We start from the raw sequence: 15,181 nt of genomic DNA, 5'->3' as shown, positions 1-15,181 counted from the left end.
TGGTAACCAGCGACACAATTACCCCATACCCGGGGTAAAATTGTAATTTCCGCTCAAGAGTTGAAAAGTCAAACATAGTATTACGTATGGGCAACAATGACAGTAATTAGTACAACAATGACAGTATATTAATACAACAATGACAGTATTTATGCAAACGATGACAATACTTATATAACACATGTATACATACTTTTGCTCATTCATTTAATATGCAACACTTTTATACATTCATTTAAGTTGTCTCTTTACTTTTTATATTTCATTACAGTTGTATACATAATTTTCTTTTTTTGGGTGATTGTGACAGTATTTTCATACAACAATGACAGTATATATACAACAATGACAATACTTATATTACCAATGACAGTATATACCAAGTTAGCAACACTTTTACACATTTATTTAAAGGTGGGCCATATTTCCAATTTTTTTTTTTTAAAGTGGGCATGGGGTAATTATATCGCTGGTTACCAGCGATGTAGCCTCCCTCATATTCCGTATTAATCTAATCTAAACTATTTCATTTTTTATTTAATTATATTTTATTTTACTAATTAGGGACATTATGGTAATTTTTAATTTCTGCACAAAGTAAATATTTTCTGCATTTAGAAGTTATGATAATTAATATCCTTAATAATTCCCCAAACCCCCGTAGAAAAAAAAAACCTATTCCCAAATCAAAAACTCCATAAAACGTCGGGGAAGTCCTCTGCAATTTTTTCCTGTTTTCCTTCCTGTAGTAGAATTCTTTGTGTTACATTGGCGAACAGTGCATTCTTTCATTTGTTAATGTTTGTAGAGTTCTGATTGTGCAGTAGTAAATACTTTAGTTACATAGTATATGTTCCGGTGTTGTAAAGGTGGAAACAATGGGCTTCGAATGAAAGCCCTTTCGTGTGTGTTGAAGATCTTGCTTGAATGAGTCGAGTCCGAATTCACCTGCACAAGAGTAAAGTCACTAGCCTCGGGGGTGTTTCCGAGGAAAGCCCCTCCGATGCCTAAGTAAGAACGATGCTCGGATTCTAGAGAGAAGAAGAGTAGTCTTGAGGCAATAAATTGGACGTACCTTGAGGTGTGAGCCTTGGCGGCCTATTTATAGTGTTTGCATAATAAATGCCCATAGGTCATTTATTGCTATTGGGCCTTGGGCCTTAATGGATGGCTGAATAGCCATTGTGGTAGGTTTGATGCTGTTGTTTAGAGCCATTGGGCTTTGGACTTAGTGGCCCAATTGAATATCAATTGGGAGCCCAAACAACATGCCCCCCAGACCCGGTCCATTTAGAATTAAATGGGTGGGTTTCCAGCTGCCAGAAGTCCAAAAGTTCCCTCTCTTTTTTGAAAATGGATGATTTGCATTGATGACAAGTGTTGGGACTTGTTTTGTGTCGTGGAGATCGTGGGTTTGAAAGAAGTTGGTGCGCCCTTTTTCCCTATAAATACTGGGCGCAAGGCTTCCTTCCAACCTTTACTTTCTCTCTCTTTTACACAAACTTCCTCTCTTTTTCCGGCGATCGTAGCTTTCGAGTTTCTTCAGATCTACGGGGTTCAGTCAGCTTTTAACTTCGGGAACTTGTGCCGTTCGTTTTGTCGGCGAATTCCGCTTCGGAAAAAGGTAACTTGTTTATGAATTTTCCTTACTTTTTCGTTCTTTCCTCTACTCCTCAATCTAAACTCTAGATCGAGAATTTGCAACCATGGCGAAGAACAAAGGCAAAAGTAGGTTCATCGTTGGCTCCTCTAGTGAGAGGGAGGATGTGCCTTCGGGAAGGGTACAGAAAACTTCGAAGGGCTGGCCTTCGGAGAAGCCGGTGGAGAAACGCCCGACTGGTTGGGACGCCTCCAAAGATGGCGCTGTTGGAGGGTCTAGTGTGTCTGAACGCGCTGCTTCTGGTTAGAAGGCTGGTTCTTCGGGTGTTCGACGTTCTTACCCTGAGTTTCCAGTTCATTGGACTGAAGCTGATCCGAAGGGTAAGTATGCTCCGATTTTGCATGAGACCACCAAGATTGATGGTCCGTTGGAGAAATCAGTCAGTGGTGACTGGTTAGTGGAGGCGAAGCTGGGGAACTATCATCGGAAGGCCGAGGAGTTATACGGAATCCAGCATGCCTTGGGGTACTGGTGTGAACTTCCCGATCAGGAGCGTCCTCGGGTGACTCATCCGCCGAAGGGGTTCATCTTTGTGTACACTCACCACTTGGAGAATGGCCTCCGTTTTCCCTTGGATCCGTTCATTTCCGAGCTCTTGGTGTCGTACAACATCAGTTTGGCCCAACTCACTCCCAAGTCTATGAGGCACATCGTCGGATTTAGATGGGTGTGCGACTTCGTTAACTTTCCCTGCTCCGTCTCCGTTTTTAGGGACCTCCACGATCTGTCTTTCAATCATGCTTCCAAGGGTGATGGGTATGGTTGGTGGACCATCATTAATAAAAAATCCCGAAGGAGGGGGGAGCCGAACTACATTACGGCATACCCTTATCTCAGTTCCGATCATAAGTGGAAGACGGAGTGGTTGCTTGTTCGCGTGCCGAGGGATCCGAAGCACCCCAATTTCTATCGCCCTCCCAAGTGGTTCGTGAGACCTGATCCTGATATGGTGGGGGTGGCTGCTCCGGATCGGAATCATCAGCACTACGTGGATCTCCTCCAGTGGTTTTTGGCTCGGGAGGATAACTATAGACTGCCGTCTAGCTGGCTCCCGAACCTTAACTACATCTTGCGGGAGGACATTCTTGCTGTCGCCGGTCTCAGCAGGATTTTTGACAGGGGTAGGTGTCTTTCGGCTGGGACCGTGTTTTAGTGAGTTTGTCCTCCTCTTTTTTTTCTTCGTTTTATTGATTCGTTTTGTAATTTGTTTTTTCAGAGACGGCTTTAGTTGTCTTGATCCTGAGATTCTGGGTATTTCTCTGGATCTGCGAACTATTCACGACTCGGCTCCTGATTACAAGTTCGGAAAAGAGAATCCTCGTAATCCTCGTCTGAAGGATTACGTGTTGTCTCCTTCGGGTGTTGCTCGGATATCTGAAGTTCGAGCCGATCCGTGGGATTCTGCCTCTTCTCCCGAAGCTGTTCCAGTGAAGGTCGTGCTTCCTCTTTTAAGGACAACTTCGGATCCAGTGAGTGCTTCTTTCGGCTCGGTTTTTTATTTTTCTTTACTTCTTCTTTGGTTGGCCGTCGGCTAACGTCTTGGTCCTGGACCATCTTTTTAGGGTCCTGGGACTGACGCTGTGCCGCGCGCCGTTCCTTCGGTTTCATCCCCGGCTCGGATAGATATCTCTTTATCTAGGAACCGGGTACTTCGCCTTTTTCTTTTATTTCCTCTTTAGTCTTCCTCTGAATTTATTGATCCTTGGTCTCCTTTTCTTAGGATCAAAGGAAAAGGAAGGGTAGCACTCTTCTGAAGTCTTCTGCGCGTCCGAAGAAGGCGAAGGTTTCTCAGTCCTCGGAAAAGGTATTTGCTCTGACCTAGGAGCTTTCTTGTAGTCCGTCTTTTTCTTTTCCGAAGCTGATCTTTGAATGCTTGTTTTGTAGGAAACGGCTTTGGAAGACATGCCTCCTCCTAAGAACCTTCTTCACTTCATGCCCTTGCCAGGGCAGAAGTTAAAGAGTGTGGTGGTTGCGGAACCGCCGCCCGTGGATCAACCGTTGGCTGAGGAAGATACCATCCCTTCTCCGCTGAAGCCGTCTACTGCTTTAGGGGTCGAGATCCAGGATATCACCAAGGTGGTGGAGGCGATCGAGACCGACTCTGTTCTTGGCTCGGATGTCCCCATCGTGGCCGAGGAAAAAGAGGAATCTGCTGACGTTCCTCTCGAAAGAGAGAGAAGTCCAGATAAGGAGATGGTGGATCTTACGGGCCCTGATGTTGAGATTCCCGAGGCTGAGAAGGATGTTCCTTCTGCTGAGGAAGAGCAGCCCGAACAGGGTCTGACGAGGAAGAGGCGCCACTCAACTTTGGGTTCTACTTCGACCTCGGCCCTGGATAGGTTGATCCATGTTGACCCTTGCTCGGATGTTCCGCTGAAACGAATCCCCGAGGAAGTAAGGGAGGCGATGGCTCTGTATGCTAGGGCTCCGGTTTTGGGGGAGAATCCCATGGCTCACGTGGGTTCTTTAGTGGGTCCCAAAGCTGCTCGGGAGAACCTATTTCGGGCCAATCCGCAGTGGAGGGTCCCTGGAGCTGAAGAGAGGAATCCGACTATGATGGCCCAGTATTACCTGAATGAGGTAAGTGTTGGATTTCTTTTTGATTTATCTCTCTGTTTTATGCTTTTCTTATTTTTGCTTATCTTTTCTTCGCTCCCAGGCTGTCTTCTGGTCCTCGTTCGCCTCCGAGTGTAGCTCGGTTGAGGAGAGACAACTGAAGAAATATCAGGAGGCTTATGCTCGTGATATTCCTATCTTGGACCAGAAGGCTGGGCAGCTCTTCTCCGAGCATGTGGAAGTCAAGCAACTGTATCTTAAGTACAGTCGCGAGGCTAGAGCTATTGTTGAGGAGATCGGGACCGAAGTTGGTAAGCTCACCTTCCGAGTCGAAGAGGATGCTGAAAAAATAGCTTCCTTCGACAAGGAGAAGAAAGATATGGCCGCCAAGTTTTCGAGTGAACTTGAAGAAAAAAACAGACTTCTCAAGGAGATGACGTCTAAATTTGAGGCGGCTGATAAGGAGAGCAAGGATGCGGAGGCGAGGCTCCAACAGTTTGTCAAGAATCGGGAGATGATTCAGAACCAAGCTGACAAAGTGCCTGTTCTTCAGCTGAAGATCCGAGAGAAGGATGAGACCATTCGGAAGCTGGAGCAAGACCGAGCTGACCTCTATACTGCTGATCAGTGTAGAGAGCAGTATTGGAATGGTATCCTGGGAGCTCGGCGCATGTTTGCGAAGCACATGCCTCATTTCCCTTGGAATGAGAAAGTTCCTCTCTGGATGCGGGCCCAGGATCACTTGGTGGAATGCCAGGCTGATCGAGACGAAGCTGAAGCTGAACGCCAAGCTGCTCTTGCAGAGGCTCGGGCCCAGAAGGCGATTTCCGAAGGTGACACTACTGCTGGGGGTTCTTCGAATGATGCTCCCCTAGGGGTTTTTCCTGAGACTCCCAAGAGTTAGGGATTCGGGCAGTCTTCTTCTTCAGAGTCGGTTTGTTCCAGTTGAGGACTTCCGAATGTGTGCTTGCCTTTCCCCCTTTTGCCTCGGCGCTGCGTTGTACTTGTTTCTTTTTGTTTTTTAGTACTTCGGTAGGCCGGTATTGTCTGTTGATGGCTGCCGATTTTAACTGTTTCATTTTGTTTTCAATTTTTGAGGGTCCTCGGGTGTGTCCCGAGTTGTTTGATGTATTTGTACTTCCCCCGAATATTGAATAAAAAATGAATGTTTGTTACTTGGCTGCTTCTTTTCAACTTTTTGCGCTTTCCGAAGTTTTAAGTCTGCCTTTGAATCTGTAATTCTCGAGCTTTTCTTTTCTTTGTGGACTTGTTGAGAAATCCTTTGATTTCTGTGAGTTCTTCAAATCCGTAGATCTGCTAAGAGACTCTTTAATTTTTGCGAGATCTTCAAATCCGTAGATCTGCTAAGAGACTCTTTAATTCTGCGAGTTCTTCAAATCCGTAGACCTGTTAAGAGACTCTTTAATTTTCAGACTCTTCAGATCCGTCGATCTGCTAAGAGGTCTGGATTGTTCTTCCGATCTCTTGTGGTTCGGAAACCTGGGCAAGAGATCGCTAGTCTGCCTCTTAGTTATGACTTTGGCGATCCGTGGATCTGAGCCGAAGTTTTATAACTTGATTTGAGCGACTGTTTGTTGAGAACAAGTTTTATCGAGGTATCGCGAATCCGAGGATTCTGGACGATTCTCCGAGGTGCGTGATTTGGTCATTTCTTGCATTTTATCAAGGAATGGGCAAAGTCAACCTGTTTTTAGTCTCGGATTGATCAGATCCGAGGCAGCATGCATATAAAAGGACAATGAATTTTAAAATATAGAGATAGGTTTAATGAAACGCATGGTGCCACAAAAGGCTTTCCTCTTCTCATTAAACAACTTACTTGGCTTACAGAGAGGTCATACAAAATATTTCTTGAGAACATCGGTATTCCAATGGTTCTTCAAGATTGTTCCATCTAACTGTTTCAGCATAAAAGTGCCTGGCCTTTTTTCAGAATGGATGATGTATGGTCCTTCCCAGGTGGCTGAGAGTTTGCCATGGATCCGTCCTTTCTGAACCGAGGCGGCGTTTCTGAGTACCAGATCGCCGACCTTCAGGGGTCTGGCGTTGACTCTTCGATTGTAATGTTTGTTGACCCTCTGCAAGTAAGCTGCGTTAAGTGTTCTTGCATCGTTCCGAGCTTCATCTAGTAGGTCGAGAGCTTCGGACAGAAGTTGATCGTTGCTTTCTCCTTGGAGTCCATCATATTTGTTGTATGCCTGGATCCTCAAGCTTTCTGTTCCGATTTCCACAGGGATGACAGCCTCGGATCCGTATACTAGATGGAACGGTGTTTGTCCCGTAGCTTCTTTCTCGGTGGTCCGAAGGGACCATAGCGTTCCGGGTAGCTCTTCTAACCACTTGTTTTTGTCATCCTCGACTCTTTTCTTGAGTGCGTTGAGGATGATTTTTTTTGCAGCTTCAGCTTGCCCGTTGCTTTGTGGGTGGCAAACTGCCGAGTAAGCTAGGTGTATGCCGAATTGTTTGCACCATTTTTGCAGCGGGGTGTTGTCGAACTGTTTCCCGTGGTTGAAGACCATTAGTCTTGGTATACCGAACCTTGTGATGATGTTCTGCCATATGAACTTGCAGACCTGAGGTTCGGTGATGGAGGAGACAGCTTCGGCTTCGATCCATTTGCTAAAATAGTCGACTCCTACAATCAGCCACTTCTTCTGGTTCGTAGCTGAGGGGAAGGGACCAATGATGTCTAACCCCCACTGTGCGAATGGTAAGGGATATAGTGTTGATTGTAGAGTTTGAGCTGGTTGATGGATAGCTGGTGCGAACTTTTGGCATTTCTCGCATTTCCTTGCCATCTGCTTTGCTTCGGAAACCATAGTGGGCCACCAGCATCCGGCCCGAAGGGCTTTGTGTGCCAATGTCCTGCCTCCGATGTGGTTTCCGCATATTCCGAGGTGGATTTCCCTTAGGATATAGTCAGCGTCGGTTGGACCCACACATTTTAGCAGTGGAGCGGAGAATGATTTCCTCATGAGCTCTCCTTCGGAGTCGATGATGAACCACTTGTTGAATCTCTTCCGCTTTCTCGCCTGTAGCTTATCTTCGGGAAGTTCTCCCATTTCTTTGTATGCAATTACTGCGTCCATCCAGCTAGGTTCGGTACGTAAACTGCATACTGTGGGGGGTGGCAAGTCAATGCTTCTCTCTTGGTGAACCTCCACGTGGACCGACCTGTTTAGGTCGATGAGTGTTGAGCTTGCGAGTTTTGACAGTGCGTCAGCTTGCGTGTTTTGTCCTCGGGGGAATGAGGATGACTTCAAAGGATCTTAACTTTGACGTTAAGGATTTAATTTTCGCTAAGTAAGCTGTCATGCTGGGCCACTTGGCCTCATACTCCCCTCGGATCTGGTTGGCTACAAGCTGGGAATCAGTTTTGAGATAAACATGCTCGGCCTCCAGGGATAAGCAAAGCTCTATCCCTGCGATTGCGGCCTCATATTCGGCCTCGTTGTTAGTTGCTTTGAATCCGAACTTCAACGCATACTCTATGCTTTTCCCTGTTGGGGGGATTAATACAACTCCTGCTCTTGAGCCGTTTACTGTGGAAGATCCGTCAGTGAAGACCTCCCAAGTGCTTTTCGTATCATCCAACATTTCTTGGTATGAGCACTCGGCCAAGAAGTCTTCCAGTGCCTGTGCCTTGATGGCTGTCCTCGGCTGATATTTGATGCCGAACTCTGATAGCTCGAAGGCCCAGGCAGCCAATCTTCCTGACCTCTCTATTTTGTCGAGTACTTTCTCGAGTGGTTGGTCGGTCAGTACTGTGATCTGATGGGAGTCGAAGTATGACCTCAGCTTTCGTGCAGCTACCACCACTGCATATGCCACTTTCTCGATGAGCGGGTACCGAGTTTCGGCCCCTGTGAGTGTTCAGCTGGTGAAGTAGATTGGTTGTTGCTTCTTCTCTTCTTCCCGAAGAAGCACTGCACTAACGGTTCCAGGGCTGACTGCGACATATAGATATAGGGTTTCCCCTTCCTTTGGTCTGGCCAGTGTCGGCAGTTGGGCTAGATGGGCTCTGAGTTGTTGAAAAGCCTCTTTTTGCTCTTGCTCCCATATCAGCTCGGGGTCCACTTTCCTCGGGACCCCCTTTTTCTTGATTGGTTCTGTTTCTCCCCCGGGGAGGCTCTTTGGTTTTAGCGCTTTGAAGAAAGGGGCTCCCTTGTCCGAGGCTTTTGATATGAACCTTGTTAGTGCGGTTAACCTGCCGGTTAGCCTCTGCACGTCTCTCTTGGTCCTCGGCTCGGGTAGATCCAATGCTTCTTGGACTTTGTCCGGGTTCGCATCGATTCCTCTTTCGCTCACCATGAATCCGAGGAACTTCCCTAACTTCACTCCGAAGACACATTTTTTCGGGTTCATCTTCATGCTGTATTTTCTCAGATTTCCGAAGGTCTCGGCCAAGTCCTTGACATGGTCTTCCTCCTTGATGCTTTTTACGATGGAGTCATCCACATAGACCTCGACGTTTCTCCCTTTCTGGTCGGCGAAGACGTGATCAACTAGCCTCTGGTAGGTAGCGCCGGCATTTTTCAAGCCGAAGGGCATCATTTTGTAGTTGAACACTCCTGCACTCGTGATGAATGCTGTCTTCGCCCTGTCGTCGGGGTGCATGAACACTTGATGTTAACCTGAGAAGGCATCCATGAAGCTGAGCAGTGCATGACCGCTGGTAGAGTCGACCAATTGGTCTATCCTCGGCAGGGGATAGCAGTCTTTGGGGCAGGCTCGGTTCAGATCTGTGAAATCCACGCACATTCGCCAAGAGCCGTTTGCTTTCTTGACCATCACCACGTTGGCCAACCATTTTGGGTACATGCATGGCTCGATGAATCCAGCTTCCTGCAACTTTTTCACCTCTTCGGCGATGGCTTTGTTTTTCTCCGAGGAGTAATTCCTCTTCTTCTGTTTGATTGGTCGAGCTTCAGCGTTGACGTCCAGCTTGTGACAAATCAGCTTCGGATTTATCCCTGGCATATCTGCTGCTGACCATGCAAAAATGTCTTTGTGATCCCTGAGCAGTTGGATCAAATCGATTCGGAGCCCCGAGCTTAGGCCCTTGCCTATTCGGACGCTCCTGTCTGAATCCTCTTCGAGGAAGATATCCTCCATTTCTTGGTCTGGTTCGGGAGATAGGGTTTCGGGGCGGGCATCAACCTCCGCGGGAGATAAGCTGCTCGTGCCTGCTTTTCTCCTCTTTGCCTCGTTCTCCTCTCCTGGAGCATCTTTCTTTTCTCCCTCAACCTCGGAACCGTCTCCTAATTTCAGCTTTCGGATGACGGTGTGGCAGGTTCTTCTTGCAACCTCTTGATCACCTCTAATTCGTTCGGCGAATCCTGCGTCCGAGACGTATATCATCAGCTGATGGTACGTGGATGGGACTGCTTGCATCTTGTGAATCATGGTTCTTCCCATGATTACGTTGTATACTGAGTCGCAATCCATCACTAAGAATTCGTCTCGAAGGGTTTTTGCTGCTTGACCTTCGCCCACTGTGACTGGTAGGGTGATCTTTCCGCGAGGGATAGCTGCGGATCCGTTGAATCCGATCAGGGGGTAGCTGACTTTCGTCAATGCTTCCTCTGACTCCTCGAGGATCAGTTTCTCGAAGCAATTTCTGAAGATGATGTTGACGGCACTTCCTCCGTCGACCAACACTCGATGTACGTTGTGGTTATTGAGGTCCATGGAAATGACCAAAGGATCGTCATGTTTGTACTGGACCCCGAAGCAATCTTCGGCAGTGAAGGTTATGTTTGGGGGGTGTGGTTGGTTATCTCCCACTGCGCTGAAGTTGACTCGATGGGAGAGAGCTCTTAGGTGTTTCTTGCTGGCCTGGCCAGACCTCTGTCCCCCGAACACCACTAGGATGTCATTCTTCTTGTGCCCTGTTGCTTCGTAAACCCTTTTCTGGGGTTGCTCATGTTGTTTGCCGCTTGCGGCCTTTTCTTTTTCCTCCCTTCGGTCTAACAAGTATTGTTTCAGGTAACCTCGGCGAACGAGGTCCTCAATGTTGTCTTTCAGCGAGTTGTATTCTTCAGTGTGATGACCGAAGTCATCATGAAACTCGCACCATTTGTTCTTGTTTCTCCGAGCTGGGTTAGACTTGAGCTTCCCTGGTAGCTTCCATTTCTCATCATTTCTGTTGAGGCTAAAGATTTCCTTTCGGGGCAGAGTTAGTGGAGTGTAGTTAGCGTATTTGGGTTGAAGTTCACCCCTTCTCCCGTCTTTCTTCGGGCTCATATCCCTAACTCCTACTTTCTCATTCCCTTTCCTTGAGCTGCCCTCGGGCTTGCTCTGGACATTTTTTGTGTCTCTCGGATCCGACGATCCTTTCAACCTTGCAGCAGCTTTGTTGAACTCTTCGGTTCTGATGAATGCATCAGCCATTTGGAGCACGTCGGCTATTTTGGAAGGGTTTTTCATTGAGAGTTTGTCACGGAATTTCCCTTCCTGGAGCGCGTGCTTCAAAGCGAAAATGGCCACGTCTGGCTGCAAGTTTGGTATGTTTGTTGATTCCTTCATGAATCTGGCCATGAATTCTCTTAGACTTTCGTCTCTTTCTTGTTGGATTGAGGTTAGTTCTGCGGTGGTTCGTTCGGGGCGATTGTTGCTCACGAACTGCGTGCAGAATCTCTTTTTCAACTTCTTCCAGCTTTTGATCGATCCCTTCGGCAGCGATCTAAACCACTCTCCCGCCACTCCGGTTAGCGTGGTTGGGAAATATTTACACCAACATGCTTCGGAGTAGGGGCTCAAGAACATTTGCTGCTCATAGGAGATGATGTGATCCCTCGGATCTGTGGTTCCGCTATATGTCAGGTGTGCTGGCAGCCTCACCTTAGGGATTTCTTCCATGATCAGCTCGTCCGAGAAAGGGGATGACGTGGGAGTCATGATTCTTTTCCCGAGTCTAGCCCTGATACCTTCGTTTGCCGAGGTTCTGTGATTAGAACGCTCGGGCGTACGATTGGGGCTAGGGGTTCGATCATGCCTCCTGTCTCTTCTTCTTTCTCGGCTACTGACCTCGGGCCGTTCGCCGGATCTACTTGATTCGCCTACCCCGAGTCTCGAATGGATCGAAGGTCTTAACCTTGAATGGACCGAGGGCCTCAACCTGCTGAGTACCGAGCTTCGGATCCGAGTGTTACGAGTAGTCGATTCGCTTTGGAGAGCTGTTAGAGTAGGCGTTGGTCTTGCAAACCAATCTGGTTGTTGTTGTGCTCTTTTTTGGGTGTCCCACGTGCTTTCCATCCATCTCGATGTCAGGTGTGTTCCTGTCAAGGGAGGGAGCTCTCGTTCGGGTTTGGACACCTCTACACTGGGCGGCTCGTTCAGCCGTCGCCTGGTCCTCCTCTCCTCTATGCGGTCTTTTGCCAATCCTTGCTGCTTCTCATTGAAGATCGAGGAAGTTTTGCATGATGGTCATGGCCGCAGTGAGTTCTTCCCTAGTTGGAATCGGAGGTCCTGCGTTTGTGGCGGTCGTAGCTCTGCTTGGCTGTGACCTCGCCACTGATTGAGGGTGCCCTTCTTCGTCAAATTCTGAATCTGACCGCACTATCATATCGTCATCATTGTTGTTGACAGCATGATTAACCATTTTGCAGAAAGAGGTGGTTAATGTCTTTCAAAGGCTTTGAAGTGTTCTTCCCCACAGACGGCGCCAAATTGTTCCGGTGTTGTAAAGGTGTAAACAATGGGCTTCGAATGAAAGCCCTTTCGTGTGTGTTGAAGATCTTTCTTGAATGAGTCGAGTCCGAATTCACCTGCACAAGAGTAAAGTCACTAGCCTCGGGGGTGTTTCCGAGGAAAGCCCCTCCGATGCCTAAGTAAGAACGATGCTCGGATTCTAGAGAGAAGAAGAGTAGTCTTGAGGCAATAAATTGGACGTACCTTGAGGTGTGAGCCTTGGCGGCCTATTTATAGTGTTTGCATAATAAATGCCCATAGGTCATTTATTGCTATTGGGCCTTGGGCCTTAATGGATGGCTGAATAGCCATTGTGGTAGGTTTGATGCTGTTGTTTAGAGCCATTGGACTTTGGACTTAGTGTCCCAATTGAATATCAATTGGGAGCCCAAACAGTATATTATCAGTTTAGACTCTTTTTAGATTGGTATACAATGCTAATTTGCTTGGAAATTATCCTTCGATCAGAAGGCTTCCCTGATCAATGCAATAATTCTGACAAATTTACCACAAAATTTATATTCTCTTCATTCATTCATCCGCTGATAAATATATACACATGATTAAATGCCATTGTTACAAGAATAATTAACAACATAAAAACCATTCACACTCAGCCGCTCCTCCTTCCTCTCTCTCCCTCTCAAACCCTAGCCTCTATTAGTGAATTTTGAAGGGGCTTCCATTGATTTTATCGGTGGAAAGCCCCAATCTTTATTATTTTGTTAGTTAATTTATTCCTTTAATTGTGTTTGTCTTTAGGTTATAATAATGCTTCCTCCTTGTGCGAGGACCTTTTCTCCCTTGAAAAATAGAGCTTTTCTTTTCCTTCAAGAAAATTTGTTTCTTAGGTTATTTCGTAGATCTATGTGTATTAGGGAAGAATATTACTGGTTGAAGATCAAGAACGTCAAGATGAAGGTTAGATTTCAATTGCTAACATCAGGCATTAAAGATATTGAGTTATCGAAAGTCGATTATGGTTGGAATACTACCATATCAAAGAAGCGGTTCCGAAGCGTGCATACTAGTAAATTGGATGAAGAATTTCATATTGATGTTTTAGATTATATGTTATTTATGGCTAATTATTGTTGTAGATGCCGTATGGCGATTTATTAATGATGATTTTTCTATTCCCTTCAAAAAAAAAAAAAAAATGCCATTTGTTACTGCCAGATTTCCAGCCAAATAATAAAGCATATATTTAATCGATTAACTAGTGTGTGGCTCGGGCGATGCCCCGATTGCTACATTGAATAGTTAAAATTTTAGATTTTTCTTGAGCAAAATATTTGATAAGATACATGTATAGCATTAAGCTATTAAGTGAAAGCATTCATCAAGTTCGTCAACTATACAAACACACTATAATTTTTCAATTGCATCATCTTACAATTTGTATAATTTGTTTTCTAGTGGAAATAAGTGATTCAAAATTAACAAACACCAAATTAGACATATGCAGTCATGCAAGACATTTCTGTAGTTGATGCTTATGAGACTTATGACATCATGTTAATTCATGGTTGTCCTAATTCTTTAATTATTATATTTTTTCAAAATAGTCAATAGAAAATAAAAAGTCACATAAAAGTTTAGTTGTTGTGAATTTCATGTTAACATTCATTTATAAATTAATGTGAAGAGATAAATCACAAATGGTTGTTGGTTAAGATGGTAATGAGAGTTATTCTCCACAATTGAGGTCTGGAGTTCGAACCTCATTGTACGTATTGATTTTTGGTTGTCCATGATATGACATATCATTTGTAAGAGTACTACGTGCACATAGACATTTTTCTCAACGCCTTTTAATATATTAGTATAGATTACACTAAGTAACAACCTAATTAAGCTACAATGACAGTATAAAACGACCGAGTTGCTGACCATCTCTTGAATTCTACAACTTTAGACTGAGTTGCTTCCCATCTCCTCAATTCCAAGGCTGTAATATTATATGCAGTATAAGTGATCTTCTTCCTGCTTTTCTCAATTGATCCAGTTATATTGTAAGAAAATGCTCAGTTATTTCTGTACAATGAACTTCTCCTCTTCTATTAGCAATCTATATCTCTCACCATTTCGAATCCATCAATGAGCTCCATCCATTGGTCCCAAGTTCGTCTAATTTTGGAGAAAAATGTGAAAACGTCATCAGCTTGAATCGATTGAGAAAACTGACATAAAAGGATCAAATAGTGATTATGTAGATCAAATAAGAAACATAGACAAAGGCAGCTTAATTGGCAACTTCAGCAGTATCAATCATTTCCCCCACATAACCAAACATAAGAAAAGCAGCAAGAAAGGCTAATAAATAAGTACTGGTACTCCTTAGTTAATAAAGCACTATCAAATTGCCTCATTTAATGTATGAACCTAATCTAGATAACATAAAAAGTATCACATTATGAGTTAGTAAAGCATTATCAAATTTCCTCATTTAAAAACCATCGCATTATCGGTCATTTTTTGTGATTCATACGTAAGAAAATTTTAGTCATGTTGGGTCATCTTAGATTCGTATCGATATATATTTTCTAAATATTACTCTCTCCGTCCCTTAATACTCACACCGCTTTCCTTTTCGGGCCGTCCTTTAATACTTGCACCGCTTCTATAAATGGAAATATTTACTAATATCATATTATTTCTCACACTTACCTACTACCCCACCTACACTCCTACTCCCTACAAAAAAATCATTTAAAAATCCACACCCCATGGTGAGAGAGGGGTGTGGATTTTTAAATGATTTTTTGTACGGAGTAGGGGTATAGGTGGGGTAGTAGGTAAGTCACAACTCCCCACCACTTACACATTTTCCACTAACTATATTAAAAAAAATACTCCACTATCAACTAACACCCATTAAATTAATAAGTCAATTCAAATGTCTTAAACTCCGCACCGGTAAACCGGTGCGAGTATTAAGGGACGGTGGGAGTAATCTTTTATAATTTTTACTTGCACACGATTTGAGATATTAAGAGTCAAAGTAATGGTTAGAAGAATAAAAGTCAACCATGTTGCGATATTTTCGGAACGGATGAAGTATATAATTTCAGAACTACACCCCACCTCCAACTCTCTAAAATGACATGGTCACCCCTTGTTTTACTTATTAAAATATATACCCAACCCCACTTGTTTTATTACTTTATTTCATTCAATTCTTCTTCTTAATACCCGTATCCTTTCTTTTCTTTTTTATTTTATTTTTTTACACAAGTAGGCACATAAAGT

This window comes from Spinacia oleracea, chromosome 1 (assembly GCF_020520425.1).
Source record: "Spinacia oleracea cultivar Varoflay chromosome 1, BTI_SOV_V1, whole genome shotgun sequence".
Lineage (NCBI taxonomy): Eukaryota > Viridiplantae > Streptophyta > Magnoliopsida > Caryophyllales > Amaranthaceae > Spinacia > Spinacia oleracea.
The sequence above is the reverse complement of the archived record's forward strand: the minus strand, read 5'-3'. Positions refer to the sequence as shown.